The sequence below is a fragment of the Cydia strobilella genome, chromosome 2 (genome assembly GCF_947568885.1).
Source record: "Cydia strobilella chromosome 2, ilCydStro3.1, whole genome shotgun sequence".
NCBI classification, from domain to species: Eukaryota; Metazoa; Arthropoda; class Insecta; order Lepidoptera; family Tortricidae; genus Cydia; species Cydia strobilella.
In genome coordinates, this window is record NC_086042.1 from 17,601,304 (window position 1) to 17,617,840 (window position 16,537).

The 16,537-nt window shown below is 36.9% G+C and overlaps 1 protein-coding gene across 2 annotated transcripts in view; it reads left to right on the plus strand.

The window, feature by feature from the left end:
- LOC134752569 (uncharacterized) overlaps positions 1 to 16,537 on the plus strand; it is a 191,774-nt gene that overhangs the window by 33,937 nt on the left and 141,300 nt on the right. The gene's annotated exons all lie outside the window — the stretch shown is intronic.

Genomic DNA, 16,537 nt, shown 5'->3' on the forward strand with positions numbered 1-16,537 from the left:
GCAAAATGTCGAAAAACTGCTTTTTACACTAGGAGGGCGGTTATCGTTCTCGGCTCTTGCCTCTTATTAGTATTACTGGCAGCGTCAATTTTATGTGTTCTTTTCGTCAATATATAAACTAAAAACATGCAAAACTATTCCAATTTTATGACAAATACGGAAAATGGTTGGCGCGTTATTTTTTTTACGCACGATTCCAATGCGCGCGCAAGGCGTTCGCACCTTGAACGAAATCGACAATCAGCCAAATAAAAAAATGTAAAAAAGCTAATATTTTCGTATTTCTAACCAATGGATGGAGATCAAATCGATAAAATGTTATGTTTATTCATTAATGTAATTTATGAGCTTGGCAAAGTTATGTAACTTTTTGTTGGCTGGCCGGTTGAATTCTTCGGTATGTCCTTATTTGTATGGAGCCTCCTTGTGCGCGCTTTCGAAGAGGGACGGTGGTTTGAGGCCAATCGCAATCGGTAGCACATTTCGCCGCCTAACGGCTAAGATTGGGTGTAGGGCTGTGAGGGAGGAAATGGCCGCTTATCTTCATCCTTGTCAGTTGGGATTTGGCACGAGGTTAGGTTGTGAGGCTGCCATCCACGCAACACGGTCTTTTACTTCGGATCCAAGGAATGAGGGATGCGTAGTTGTCAAGCTGGACATTAGGAATGCCTTCAATTCCGTCGAGTGCGACGTTTTGTTGGCGGAAGTAAGGGAGAAGGTGCCATCTCTTTACCCTTTTCTTTTCCATGTATATTCCTCTCCCTCTAATCTTTTTTATAACGGACCCCTTGTTCTTTCGCAAGTTGGCGCACAGCAGGGGGACCCTCTTGGCCCGCTGATCTTTAGCCTCGCAATACATAAAGCCGTTTCCGGGATTCAATCCCCACTCAACATCTGGTACTTGGATGACGGTACTATCGGGGGTAAGCTTTGCTTGCTCTTCTTCCGCATTTTCGAGACTTGGGGCTGGAGGTAAACGCTAGCAAGTGCGAGTTTTTTTCATGTGCTGGCGTCGAGTCTCAACTTTCCTTCAGTTTATTTAGGGAGTTTCAGTTTATTTGGCTCAAGGAGTTGTCACCCCAAACGTTTAATCTGTTAGGCTCTCCCATTTTTTCGGAAGCCATCCCGGAGGCCTTCGAGGTGAGAAGACAGGTTCTTTTGAGCGCCGGGGATAAGTTAAAGAACATTTCTGCGCACGTGTCACTGGTTCTGTTGCGGTCCTGTTTCGCCGTTCCCAGAGTCATCTACTTTTTGCGCACCGTGCCCACCTGGCTTTGCCCCGGCCTTATTGACTCATTTGATGCAGTGTTGAAGGACTCGGTAGAGTCACTGCTGAACGTCTCCCTCAATGCGGACCAGTGGGATCTGGCCTCCCTTCCCATTCGATGGGATGGGTGGGCTAGGCGTAAAGCGCGCAAGGGACGTGAGCTTGCCGGCCTTTCTGGCGTCGGCGGCGGGGGTCGTGGACCTTGTCACTCAAATTTTATCTCCATATGGTGACAGGGTATCCATACCTTTCGCTGCAGAAGCTATGGAGGCTTGGCTGGCTCTCAACCCGGAGGCAGCGGCGCCGGAGAGACCGGATCGTCAGCGTTTGTGGGATGACGTGGGGGTTAAGCGGTTGCTGGGGGGCTTGGTGGAGAGTGCGGTGGGTGTGGACAGGGCGAGGGTAATCGCAGTGTCGAAGCCGGAGTCTGGAGCGTGGCTTCACGCGCTTCCTTCTCCGCACTTGGGTACACTGCTTGACAACGACTCGACGCGGATTGCAGTTGCTCTTCGCCTGGGCTGTGCGGTGTGTGAACCCCACGTTTGCATCTGCGGTACTATGGTGGAGAGCAACGGTCATCACGCGTTGAGTTGTGGTCGGTGGGCGGGGAGGTTCCCACGGCACCACGCGCTTAATGATATCGTGCGAAGGGCGCTGGTATCTGCAAACGTCCCGTGCGTCCTGGAACTTCCGGGTCTCAGTTTGTTATTGTGATGTATAATTGTATATTTGATTTAATTTAATGTAATTTAGTATAATTTAATAAATTATTTATAATACAATCAGAATTAAACATACAAAAAAGATACTTTTGGATAGATGGCGTTGACGGTTTCGTTAACAATTTTAACGCATATCAGTGAAAGAAATCATATAAAAATAATTAATGCAAATAAAAGAAAACACTCATCCATTTATGAGATCATTTAATCTATACATTATGTTTGGTGAGATAAAACCTCTTTGAACTAACATTTGAAACCTAATAGTTGGTTAAAAAAATGTAATACTCGACCAAATTAAGAAGGCTCCGTTTCCATGCATATTATTAGCAATCAGTTAACTTCTTATCAGTCGGATAATATAATGAAAAAGCACGTGTTATAATATACTGAAAAAGCACCCGTGTAAATGTAGGATTATGAGCCAAAAATCGGTGGAATAAAAACGTCGTTTTGAGCAAGTGTGTTGAAAATATTCGTTAATATAGCCGGTCAAACAACTTATTCAGTAGAGAAAGGCGCGAAATTCAAATTTTCTTAACCTTAGCGTCTACATTTTTTTAATTTTGCCCCTTCTTCTACTGACGGAAATGGCTTGACGGATTATAAATCAATATAAATGACGATGAATGTTTAAAATATTATCATTACATTACATTCATTCATTCAGTTTAACTTTTTTTAAGGCGCGTACCTATACATTAAGGCCGTTTCAGACACATACCAATTTAAGATCGGATTGTCTATGGTTTTAGAATTTTTTTCCGATCAAAATGTAAATGGCCCCAATTTCAGTCCCTAATTCTCTTAACCATCAAAATATTTTCTTGTGTTTCACTTTCCTCGTAGTCGAAATGAAAAGTAGAGTGTTTAACTCGGGTAAAAGTTACCATTTCACCCTAGAACTATTGGCGCTCGAACGAAGTGAGTATCTGGGATGATATGGTCCACTTTCCACCCTTGGTTAACAATCTACTATTACATTACCGGTCAACATCTTCATTTTCTTTGCGATATTGAAAGTGTCAGGATAGACGACTAGTGCCGTTGGCGGCATATTATATTATAATAAGACGAATAATAATAGAGATTCCACACCCGTTGTCTTAGGCATCAAAAGCAGTGGAAAATAGTGCAGTGTATTTAGGTTAAATCTAATATACATTCTGAATAAAACTAGTACATTTCAATGCGTGTGGATTGGAAAGTGTGACATTTTTTACGAGTCCCGAGACACGGGATAAGTAAACATATAATAACACTTTCATATGTCCATTAAACGACGTTTTTTTAATACATTTGCGAAAAAATCACAATAAAACAAATATTGGTTACATGAGTATTACTGACGTAACGTGACGTAACTTTTTGTATGTAATAAATGTCAAATGGCAAAATAATTATATATAAAATTTTTGAACATCCAAACTATTTGGTGTGGACGTATCGATTACGGTCAGAATTAAGTTAAAAGCTGGAAAAGTAAAAAGCACTAGTTCGCAAAAACCAACTTTACGAACGCTAGCAGCTACGTAAAGTAGCATTCATTTATATTAGAAATACATGAAATCTTCCAATAAAATGTGTTAGTGAAGTGACTATTAAATGGCGCGTTTAAGAAAAAAATGCAGGCAACGAATCCAACAAACATTAGTTTTTTTGTATTGTAGGGACAAGACCCTCACTTATGTCACTCATACAATGTCATTCCACTAGAGATCTAAAAGTAGGTACACTTTTGTAGGTAACATGACTTCGAGGAGGCTTAAAATCATTGTTATACCTAAAACTTGCACACCGATACCATCAATTTCTAAAAAAGGCCGGAACCACCATTTATATTACCAATTAAAATTTAACTTAAATTGTTGATACCACGGAAACACCAATACCCATGTTTTAAAATACTGCGCAAGCATCGTTAATCGTTCAGTACCTCTACCATCAGTTGCCAGAGTAAATTTCACTTACGTTAAGTGAATAAACGCGCCGTACGTCACATATTTACGTCGGTTTACGTATTATGTGCCCAACTTCACTCCACTGCAAACGATGCTGTCCCTTTCTAAGTATACTAAAAAACAGAGCAAGAATTATATCGGAGTATTGTACAGCGCCTCTAGGTGTCACCTAAAGAACTAAATATCAAACGTATGAGTAAACGGTAAATTACCTATCGAAATCCTTAGCAAACTACCAGTTTTGACATTGACATATTTGCTCACGTCTAAGCAGTCAACGTAATTTACTTTATTGTATATATGTATGTGTTTTTTGTTAATTTAATATTAATAATATTATTTAAGCTATCATATAATGTTTATAATTCTCTGAATTCAAAATTCTGGGCTAAATCATCAGTGGCGTGCCTAGAGTTTTGGAGTAAGGCAAGCCGAAAGATTATGTTTTCGTAATTACTGTCCAATCTTCACTCTTTGTACTCAAATGAATTTCCTAGCGTATCGAAGCGAGCTAATCATAGCGCACAGGGCATACTCATACTACTACTAGATAGAATTTTACAAACATATCAGGGCCTACCGCGAACACCGAAGTTTGCAAGTTGCAGGCATTTTTCTCTGTCACACTAATTATTTACGCCTTAATTGAAGTAAAACAACAATCCCTTGTGTTTTGTAAACGGCCGTACAGAATTTTCTCTTATGCGACTGACTTATCTGAGAATACAAAAGTCGTGTGTAGATTTTGGCGCGGAAATGATATCCCGTTTTTCTACAAAGTTTAACGATTTTACCTTGCCTTCGTTGAGTAATACGTGGACACATCCCTTCCCTTCACAAGAAACGACTTCATCCATAGTTAATGTAGCCACTTTCATAAGTTTTACAAACAAATTAGAGGACAAATTGTAAGTACAAACGCGTAACTGAACAAGGCCACATCGACTAAATAATAATATACTTGAAGTTGGTTATTAAGCACGCGCTCGTACGAACTATGCAGCTAACTTCATACCAAATAAAATTGCTATAGTTTGTCAAACATGAATCTAGTTCATGCTCATTTCAAACACACAGAGAATCATACTATCTTTGTCTTTCACTGGTACTAGCACCCAAAAGAAAAGGATGAGTATAGTTTTTTTGTTCTTATTTACTGCCAATTTGGTTTAACCAACTATAGTCGGTAAATAAGGCCCCATATGCACGAGAGTTTTTTCAACGCGCCAAAAAAAAGCGTTTAAATGACAAATGGATAACCATGTATGTATTCACACGAAGGCGGTTTTTAAGCGCGGCGCTTTTTAGGGTTCCGTAGCCAAATGGCAAAAAACGGAAACGTCTGTCTGTCTGTCTGTCCGTCCGTATGTCACAGCCACTTTTTTCCGAAACTATAAAAACTATAATGTTAAAACTTGGTAAATAGATGTATATTGTGAACTGCATTAGATTTTAGAGGTTACTTAGAACTGAAACTCATATTTTTTTTTTCATCAAACCCGGGGTGGGGTATCTATAGATAGGTCTTTAAAAAATAATATTGAGGTTTCTAATATCATATCTTTCTAAACTGAATAGTTTACGCGAGAGACACTTCCAAGGTGGTAAAATGTGTCCCCCCCGTAACTTCTAAAATAAGAGAATGATAAAACTAGAAAAAATATATGATGTACATTACCATGCAAACTTCGACCAAAAATTGGTTTGAACGAGATCTAGTAAGTAGTTTTTTTTAATACGTCACAAATCGTAAACCGCAATTTACCTTTCACTCACGTTTCACATAAAAAATACATCGTTTAAATTGTGTAATGCAGGGCTCGGAACCGGTATTTTTAAAAAAACCCGAAATAGCCCAATATTTTGGATTTTATTTATGCTCATTACGTAGGACTGAATCATGTATTTAGGAAACAATTTTGCATTATTAAAACGTCCCATTAAAAATGAAATTATAAACAAAAGAACGAAAAAGAACGTAATAATACCGGTATTTCTGTATGGAGCAAATACCGGTTTCCGACCCCTGGTGTAATGTAAGGAACCCTCGGTGCGCGAGTCCGACTCACACTTGGCCGGTTTTTATCGAGCACTGTTCGATTTTCGGCGTTGAGCGTTGGCCGTAAATTGAATTGAGCATACGGAACTCCGTGTATCTGTTCTCACAAGCGTTATAAAAGCGCCGGCGCTGCTGCTGTCAGATGGCTTTCGGTGTCAATCTTTGGTGTCAATCGTCATGGCTCTGCCGAGACGCGTTTGAATACATAACGCATAATTCGTACCATTCGTAACAAATAACTATGTGGGAGCTCGATCCCGAATTATTAATTCAAGAAGTCGAGTCCCGACCATTTTTACCGGAATACGCAAATAAACTACTTAAAAAATGAAGCGTGTTTTTATTACTACACTTCCACAAGGCAGGGACTGCAGGGAGTACGACTGTGATTGTGATTTTTAAGCGTTCATATGAACACAAATATCAGAAACGGTAAAAAAGCTCCAACGTCGGGTTTTAACGCGACGCTTTTTAAGCTCTCGTGCGAATGGGGCCTAATCTAATATGTGATCAAAACGCGAGTTTTAAATGTTATACATACATACATACATATACATATATATATATATATATATATATGCATATGCACCTCTTGCTAAACCATAGTGTTGTTTTGATTACACATGATTTTCTGTATCAGAAACTGTATGTGTGAACTGGGTCTAATGACAAGCAGATTTGATCCACGCAAAAGCAAACAAAAATGGTATTACTATGGTAATCTAAATTATCAAATCTCATATAGTCTTATTTATATACTTATATATGAAGTTAGTATGAGATGTACCTATAGTTATTACTGTTAGTTGTACATACTTACCAAATATGCTACAAACCTATTAAACAAAAAATACCACTTATTTTATTATTATTTATTACAACCTTGGAAATATTGTTGCGTTCCAGAAGGTACATCATTTTTCTAGCGTGTTCACAAAGTTAAATATCTAGCATAATCTACCTCTATGACTATATAACATTTTTAGAATTTCCAGAGTTGCCTGTGGCCTATTTTATTTACAAATTGCATTGATATGTAGTTCGAAGCAGTTAAAGTACCTAAAGATTACTCAGGTTTAGGTGATTTATCAACTATACATCTAACTTTCACTACCAACATATTTTTATTTCTTATTTAGTTTTTAAAAAGCACTGTATAACACTATATTCTTCAGATATCTTCCTGTTTTTATAATTTCTGAATGTGTAATGATGTTTACTGGCCAAGTCACATCGGTAAAAGAGAATACTGTACATTCGGCCACATCGGATGATGTGGCTGTGATCATACAGTTCCATAGCTGTTACTTAAGTTACCAAGTTTCATCAGCTACTATCATTGTTTTTATACTCCTGAAAAAGAATAAGTTTATAGGTTATTTAGTAAGTTTACTGCTACCTACGTTAAGCATTATAGGTACACATTCATACTTTATACATTAGTCACTAATCATATGGTATATTTACCTTGCATTTTGAAAAGGTATCGAGACATCATAAAGACATCGATGGACAGACATGGCAGGTTGTCTGATAGGATTAGGCCTTACAATAACACTCCATCATTATATTTGTGGGGTTGTTTTCTTGGAGGAACAAAAGTTTTACTATAAGGCGTTTAATTCAACCGAACTTTACACAGTGTAGTTATTTATTTTAATATTATATTCTAAACGGGCACTTGCCTCTTGTTTGACTGTTTGACACTCTTAGCGTACGTTCAAATATTTCTGTTTTTTCGTGTGTTTTAGGTAATTCGTGATAAAACTACAATGATTAACTAAGCATTTAAATGATAATTTAATAACGGAAATGCATTTGTAACATGATAAAACGGTAATAAACATCCGAATAAAAATATTTCGTTCAAATATTGTTGTTTCCAAGTTGACGGAAAATGTCACATCGAAAACGCACGTATTTTTCGATGACATCTGTCACGTTTATTCGCGTAAACGGCGTAAAGTATTTACGTAGAATAATTCTGGCTCAGTTTTCATTATATAGTTAGAAAGAGACCGTTTTAGGTGTGAAGTTAGGCATATATCGAAAACTCACGTTAAAACGTTTGTGACTCATGGTGCCAGTTGATTTTTTTAGTTTTTTACGTGACCGGTAGAGGCACTGTACAATTACTCCATACATTTTCCTTAACTTTCTCACTTTCGACTGTCATTTACGGAACTCATGGTAGCCGTACAGGACGTCACCAAGCCAACGACGTGACACGTGACCAAACGGCCATTATCTATAAAATTGGACGAGCACAAATGACGCGTACACGTGTCTACAGGGGCACAATTTCACATCGTGATTTCGCAACTTGTCATATGTCCGCCATATTGTGCATCTATAGTTCAATTTAGATGCTACTACGGAATTTGTCTATTTTCTGGTGGTATTAACGCTTTTAACACAAACACAACCTATGGCCGAGCTGTAAATAAAATATTTCAAAATGTACTTCCTGCGTAACGTTTGTTTTTCACCAACGGAGGATTAAATAATTGAAACAACCCTTTATAATTTCAGTTAATTGTTATGCCGGTTGCAGGTTCCATAGATACATATGTGGATATAATGAGATTTCGAACTTAATTAATGTAATTTATGTATTGTGTAATTAATTACACAATCTGTGTAGTCAAATTTAAAATGTCAAAACAAATCTTCATTAATTTAGCAAAAGCGTGTTGCTTTGATAATATAATAAATATGTGCTCTATTATACTCCACAAATCATAATTAACATAAAGTTATTAACATATTCAAAATTTTACCCAAAAATATTGCAACCACGGAGTTGCATACAAACGGAGTTTCGTTCTCATTTTATTTAAAACTACGTGTTGGATTGTAATGAAACTTTGCACATACAATGACATGAGGTATCATACGCCTGTAATTAGTTTATACCTATATAGCTCCAGCTTATAAATCAAACAAAATAGAGCAAAGACAAGTTTTGTATGAAAAACTTAAATTGTATTTTTTTATTGCTATTTGCGTTTGTATGGAGTACCGAGCTTGTTGCGGACTCTTAAACTGTCAGGTGTTTATTTTCTTTATAATCATGTCTACGCCGTTTTAAAACCACATAAATTAAATTCAAAGGATCTCTAAAACGGTATTCAAATGTTTACCTTCATTTACAACCCCAAATTATACCCTGCGTCACGTTAACGGTAAACGTGAGAAGAATAAAAAATCGTATTTTTTACGGTAAATGTAGGTGTTTTTAACATTTTTACTGATAATAACTGGTAGTTGGTGCGCGAATTTTATTGATATATTTTGTTGTTTTGAGTTTTAAATTTTGATACGAATAGTATACAAGAATATTGAAAATAAACCCTCAGATTAAAGCATCTATTTTTGAATACAAATTTTTTAGGCAACATTTATAGAATTTAATATAAAATCAAGAGGAAGCAACTGAAATAAAATAATATGAATTGCCAGTAAGTATTATAACCTTTAGAAAGTAGGCTTTAAAAATAATGCCTTTTAAATTGTGAATGGGAGTAACTACATAGCTACGTCGGTAGGTAAGTCGGTGACAAACGGCCCGCCTGATGGTAAAGTTCACCGTATCCTGTGGATGCCTGCAGCTTCAGGGGTGTTAAATGCGCGTGGCCGACTCTTTAGAAACCTGCAATCTCCTGTTTTGAAGAATCTCATGCTGTTCCCTCAAGAAAACGTTGGAAAAAACTAATGGGTCAAGCAATTAAATTCAAAATAATTTTCGTGGCGCAAGTATTTATTAAGCATTACTTTCTGTTTTCTTTTTTTTTTCTTTTTTTTTTGCACGCTGAGACAAAATTTATTTACGTTATATCTTTCAAATGACCGATAAGTGATATGATATGATTCCAATATCATTCAAATATGGGTTTGATGTCGGGTGCACGTTCGAATTGGCCTGATGCCAGATTCCAATACGACCACCAGTAAACCAGTAAATACGATACGACGTCGTGTCGTGGCACGATGCGACGTCGTGTCACGTTGCGAGGTCGTGTAACGTTGCGACGTCGTGTCGTAGAAAACTACGATGTCGTATCATGGGCACTATACGACGTCGTGTCGTAGAAACCTACGACGTCGTATCATAGGTGCTATACGATGTCGTCTAACGTTGCGACGTTGTGTCGTAAAAACCTACGACGTAAACTGTAACTTTCTGCGACTTCTTAGAGGTAATAGCAGCATTAGCAGCAGAACAAGAACACGTCTGTTGCAATCCTTATCTCTTGATTAACTGCGATAGTTTTTTACATTTTCAACGTCACGGAAGTAACATGCCGTAAATAGTATTAAACCGCGATTAGAATACGATTGAGCACATGTAGAGTCTGTAGTAATGTAATGTAATGAAATAATAATACAAATATGATGATGATTGCTACATGTCCTAATGTGATAGGTTATTCAGTGCGTGGAGTATTTTGGCCGGTTTTTGATTCAGTGTATACTTTTGGAAATAATCGCTCCGATAGGTAGTTTATAATATTTTTTATGTGAGTGCCTCCCCTCTAACTTGTGAACCACGTGTACAAAATTTGTAAAAAAAAAACAGCAAATAAAGCTTAAGAGGCTGTCAACACCTAAAACGCGCACACTGTCTATTTATATCGGAGTAAATGAGATACCACTGTCGCATGTTACTGGGCCTGGGCAAGGAAATTATAAGAAAACTATCAACAAAAAAAATGTGGATTATTCGTTAGAGGTTTAGGTATAAATATTTTGAAATTGTGATTTTAATTGCAGACCCAAAAGTCAAAAATATAAAGACATAGAACCGTTTAATGGAGATTTTAAGATCAATCTTTGCAATTTATTTTCTATGCAGTCGATTTCGTTCAATCATGTATCGAGTACGGCCACGGTCTTTGAAATATTAACATATATTTTTTGCTTTACTAAAACAAATAGTTTTTCTAAAAAAACTGCTTAAGTAACATCAATTTCAAGGATATTGGGTAATAAATACTTTTCGCGAAAATTAGCCATTATTGAGTTTTTTCCAAAAACATCTTCATATTAAAGGTTAAAACGTCTCTGACGTCATAATGACGTATACATGCTGTTAGGGCTATTTATTTAACACGTTCACTGCGGCAAGCCAAAACCTGTACCTAAAATGTAGTGTGTTACGAGGCCTAATCCGCCACGTAGTGGTGTACACCGTGGTGCGTTACGGGTATAAAAATACCCCGTAAAACTATGTCTGGTAAAACTGCTATAAAGTCCTGAAATATTATATTTTCTAATTCTTTTTTTGACAAATGTAAAGAGTATGAAATTATTCGTTTCGCACGTAGACATGATAAAAACTCATGAAATTATAGAGAAAAGAAAAGACGGGGTTTTATTATCCCCGTATCGCACTAAAATTGAAAAACCAGCCAAGTGCGAGTCGGACTCACACACGAAGGGTTCCGTACCATTAACTATAAAAACGGTCACCCATTCAAATACTGACCCCGCCCGACGTTGCTAAACTTCGGTCAAAAATCACGTTTGTTGTATGGGAGCCCCACTTAAATCTCTATTTTAATCTGTTTTTAGTATTTGTTGTTATAGCGGCAACCGAAATACATCATCTGTGAAAATTTCAGCTGTCTAGCTATCACAGATCACGAGATACAGCCTGGTGACAGACAAACAGACGGACAGACGGACAGACGGACAGATGGACAGACGGACAGACGGACAGACGGACAGACAGACGGACAGACGGACAGCGGAGTCTTAGTAATAGGGTCCCGTTTTAACCCTTTGGGTACGGAACCCTAAAAACTACGGGGCTCAGCAAACCCCGTAACGCACATACCTTATTTATGTCGATAAATGAATAGTGATGGGAAATAAAACAAACGATATTTTAGTACGTATTATATTAATTTGCAAAAAAGTAAACAAGTAACAACAATATATAACACTAAACTGTCGAGTTTTTAAATCCCGTTGATATCATTAAGTAACAAAAATATAAAAGAATATAAACCACTACCGACATTACATTTTTAAGACACGTATTATTACCAATTAGAAGTTGAGATTTTATTTTTATTTTTAAAACAGTTTCTGACGCACAATCAGAATCAGAATCAAAATCAGTTCTAACATGCACCGCGAGCGCTTCATTTTTGATTTACCGATAACAAAATCTGCAAAGGTGACTGCACTAGCTAAACTGTGGTCATAACCCCGTGCGGGGCCGCTAAAATCTATACGAGGTTCACAGGACCCCGTATCGCACTAGAGAGCAATTTTTGTTCCCTGGTCGGTATGGGGTTCCTGGGACTGTATATTTGTATACAAATGTTTATTTGTCTTTATCGTATGTATAAAAATAACAAAGATACAGCTTCCGCACCAGCGAGTAAACGCGATTTTTATCCTCCGCACTGAGTGATGACATCGTACGGGGTACGTAAGCCCCCGTAACGCAGTGAACGTGTTAAGTTGTGATTGCCCTTAAGTTTGAGAACCTATTTTGGGAAGTATAACAAAAGGCCATGTTTTTTTTGTCGTAAATACCTACTTATCTTCGTTTTATTCTATCTGGCGGCCCTAGAGCCTACTAATGACCGGTTGTTATTCTGCTCCAATTGTGCAGTCAAGTTCAGAAATAAGTAATTGTGGAAAGTTTGTGAATAGTCGGGATAAAGCTTGTAGGAAGTTCATTCGGTGAGCTTTGTTTAGTTGGGACTTTTGTTAATTTACTATTGTATTTCTTGTGAACAAACCTCGCAGGTTTGATTGTAGAAGTAGTAGTATTTATTAGTATATAGTACCTAGTAAAACACTTTATTGTGTAAATAATATAATATAAAACTAGTATAAAGGCTTACGTATGCGTTCAAACTGTTGAAGGTGTTCCACAATCACCACAAAATACGAAACTCATCACGGAATACGAAAACAGTAAGTTCCGAAAGTTACAGACAACACGTGATTTTAATGTGAGAGCAGTATGTACGTGTGTCGCGCGCGGATAACAAGCCGACTGACCCGTGGTCAAAGACAAAACCCGTTGGAATGGAACCTTGTCGCCGCGTCACACGTACCTCCACACCTCCAAATTTTAGCTTAAAACTAAAGGTTGTACAAATTATCAGAGTACCACTAGTAATAAAAAAAACAAAAACCCATTTTGAGCACGTCGCTAACACAAACGTTGGAGAAATTGAAGTATTCTCAAAAATAATAGATAACAATATACATAAAGTTTGTACTTACATAAAGTTTGGGTACGCAGTAACACCCGAAATAATCATGGCTCAGACTTTAACAACCTGATTAATACAAATAAACGAAGCTGCATATAGGAAAAGGATTTCTGTACTTCCAATGCCCTAACCTATGTAAATCAGGTATAGTTCATTCCTGACAAATGCGAGGTTATCCCCATCGCCGGGTTAAAAACGGCCGGCCCAGCATCCATCACGATTGTTTGGGAACAATTCCAATGATTTATTGCGCGTACTCGGGAATTTTCCCCGACTATTGACGTATCGGCCGCCACCACTGTACACAGATTTAGAACAGCAAAACATTGTCACAACTGTACTGCAACAACGCTAGGACAAGCATTTATAACCGAGAGAAAAATACAACTGTATAGTAGTTTTATGTAACAAGTGTGTAAAAAATATGAGCTGTAAGCTGTAATGAAGTGTAAACCAGTAAGTACCCGTACTATGAGCCACTGACAGTGTCAAAACTGACATTATACGCTAACATCTACGTAATTTATTTTCTATTCATCTCGCTCTCACTAATATGCGAGTACGAGCGAAATTCATAGAAAGTAAGTTACGTTCTCGATAGCGTTTATGTCAGTGCCAAACTGGTGGTAGTCACACAGTTTGACTTATAATAGTTATTATTTAGTGTTTTATAGAGCAATACTTTAGATAAGTTACAATATGATAATATTAAAATGGGTTTAACGAACGAACCTGATGGTGGAGCTCTCCAATAAATAAAATATTTTTGTTATTTAAAAACCTCATTATGTCATTGGACTACATTTTAAGAGTAATGACACTCCTCGTGTACCGGGGTGAGGGCCTGCCGCCTGGGTATCTGTTTCTGTATTACAGGTTTTCACAGACTCTAGTCTCTCACAAAGGATATACGCCTGAGTTATTCTTTACTCTATTTAAATGTTAAGATTATTTAATGCATCCTTTGTGAGATGAAAATAAATATTATAAGCTCTGGGGCCTTTCAAACCCAGTCATTTGTAAGGCGTGCGTGGGTACATAGATCCAACACGTAGAGGCTATTTGAAGAGATTTGGTATCATGTAAAATGCCTGCTGGAACGGGTATTCACGTCGTTTTAAAATTGGAGCGTAATTTCAATTGTATAGCGGCGGCTAGGTTCGTGTGACTCTTAAATTTAAGTAAATGAATTTACACTTGACAACAATGGTATTCATTAAACGGCGCGGCGCAGGGTTATCTCCCACTCATGATTAAGTACTGTTATGATTTGTGTGCTAGGTTTTTAGCTAGGCTTTATACTTATGTGGGTTTTTATACGGCAACGATGTAGGCGTCAGTTTGAAAGCTAGTTAATGATTTTGGTGAGTTTCACACCTCATATTCGCTACAAATATTCTACAAGAGTATGACTATCCTAATGATCATTCCGCTATAGAGAGTGAGCATGTTTTGCATCATTTATATTATGTTAGATTATTTAAACTGTTCACGGTAAAATATACCATCATAAGTAAAGTAATAAATTTGTTATAGTTTGGAGTATAAATCTAACCAGCTGGAGACGGTACTTTGACATTATTTTTTATTCATGTTTGGCTTCCTTATTTATATAATAATAATTACTACTTTTTTAGGGTTCCGTACCCAAAGGGTAAAAACGGGACCCTATTACTAAGACTCCGCTGTCCGTCTGTCCGTCCGTCTGTCCGTCTGTCTGTCACCAGGCTGTATCTCATGAACCGTGATAGCTAGACAGTTGAAATTTTCACAGATGATGTATTTCTGTTGCCGCTATAACAACAAATACTAAAACAGAATAATATAAATATTTAAATGGGGCTCCCATACAACAAACGTGTTTTTTTTTTGCTATTTTTTTCCGTAATGGTACGGAACCCTTCGTGCGCAAGTCCGACTTGCACTTGGCCGGTTGTTTTCTAATAGCGTATGCGTTTAAAATCTGGTCAAAATTCAATGTCGTATTAAATAAAAACAACATAGTTATTAAAAACTGTAATAGATGTCATATATTAAAGAAAAAGTGACGAAGCCCTCCAGTGGTGAAGGCCGGATTCGAACCGAATATAACTTTTAATAAAATATATAATATATAGGTATAATAATATTTAATAAAATAATTTGATTTGTTCCCAAACTTGTTTACAAAATAGTTATGTTTTATAAATTTTCATGTTCTTTAATAATGTATTTTACAACGTTACCTACAAGGCAAATATTTTTAACGACAGTTGGCACACAAACACAAAACACAAAATGTTGGCAATATTTTATAATTACTATCTTCCTTAGGATTTTTTTTTTGGAATTTTTGACGGTGTGACGTACCCGCATTTTTATCTTATTTTTTGTTTTCGGACACGGTATGCTTTACTTTTCTTGAACGTTCGCATATGCTCATATCTTAAATATATTTTTAAATAGTTTTACTGCCACATTTGAATAAATCTCGTGACCTCTGTAAGATTTTATGACTCAGCGGGCCTTCATTTTTCTTTAATCGATCTCTCCTAGACAACTAGCTAATGCTGGAATGTTTCCCTGAACCAGACTTTCTAGCGGTAGTTTTTTTAAAGAAAAAGGATGCAAAATACATATACCTTCAGCTTTAACCCGCTTTCACAAAATGTTTCACTATCTTCGCTTTTGGCCATAGGGAAATACTACTGGAGAAATTACGTACAGTTTCGCGACGGTGTTTTTCTAGATTGACCATAATTTCAAGAGAAAGAACCCTATGCCCATGAAACTTACCAAATTAATTGACAGATATATTAGATTTTAAATCGGCAGATAGATATAATTTCAGTTCATTTTTTTGTTCATTTAAAGCTTTAATTGGTAGGTATGTTTACAAAACAACAGACAAACAAATCAACTTCGAAAACAACCTGAAATTTTTACGAGGGCCGTAAAAACACCGTTAATTCATCAGCAACTCAACCAAACTTGGCCGTTTACACTGAAATACGTTGCAAAACACGTCATTACCACTCCAGTCCTTCAAATTTATTTACGAGTGCTCCGGGGACAGGTTAGGAAACTTTGGAATTTCATTACGGTACCTCGAAGTCGTATAAGCCTTGTTATTACTTTTGTGGGAATAGTGATATTTTTTAGGTATTTTAATAACAATTTATATTATAAGAAGTTTGTTTTGTGCAGAAAATGGGTATAAGTGGCCGAGTGTGTAAGTTCGTAGGTACGTATATAATTTCGAAATAATTGACCGAAGGCTTCTTTTGTATTTGTACCTCCAAAACTAT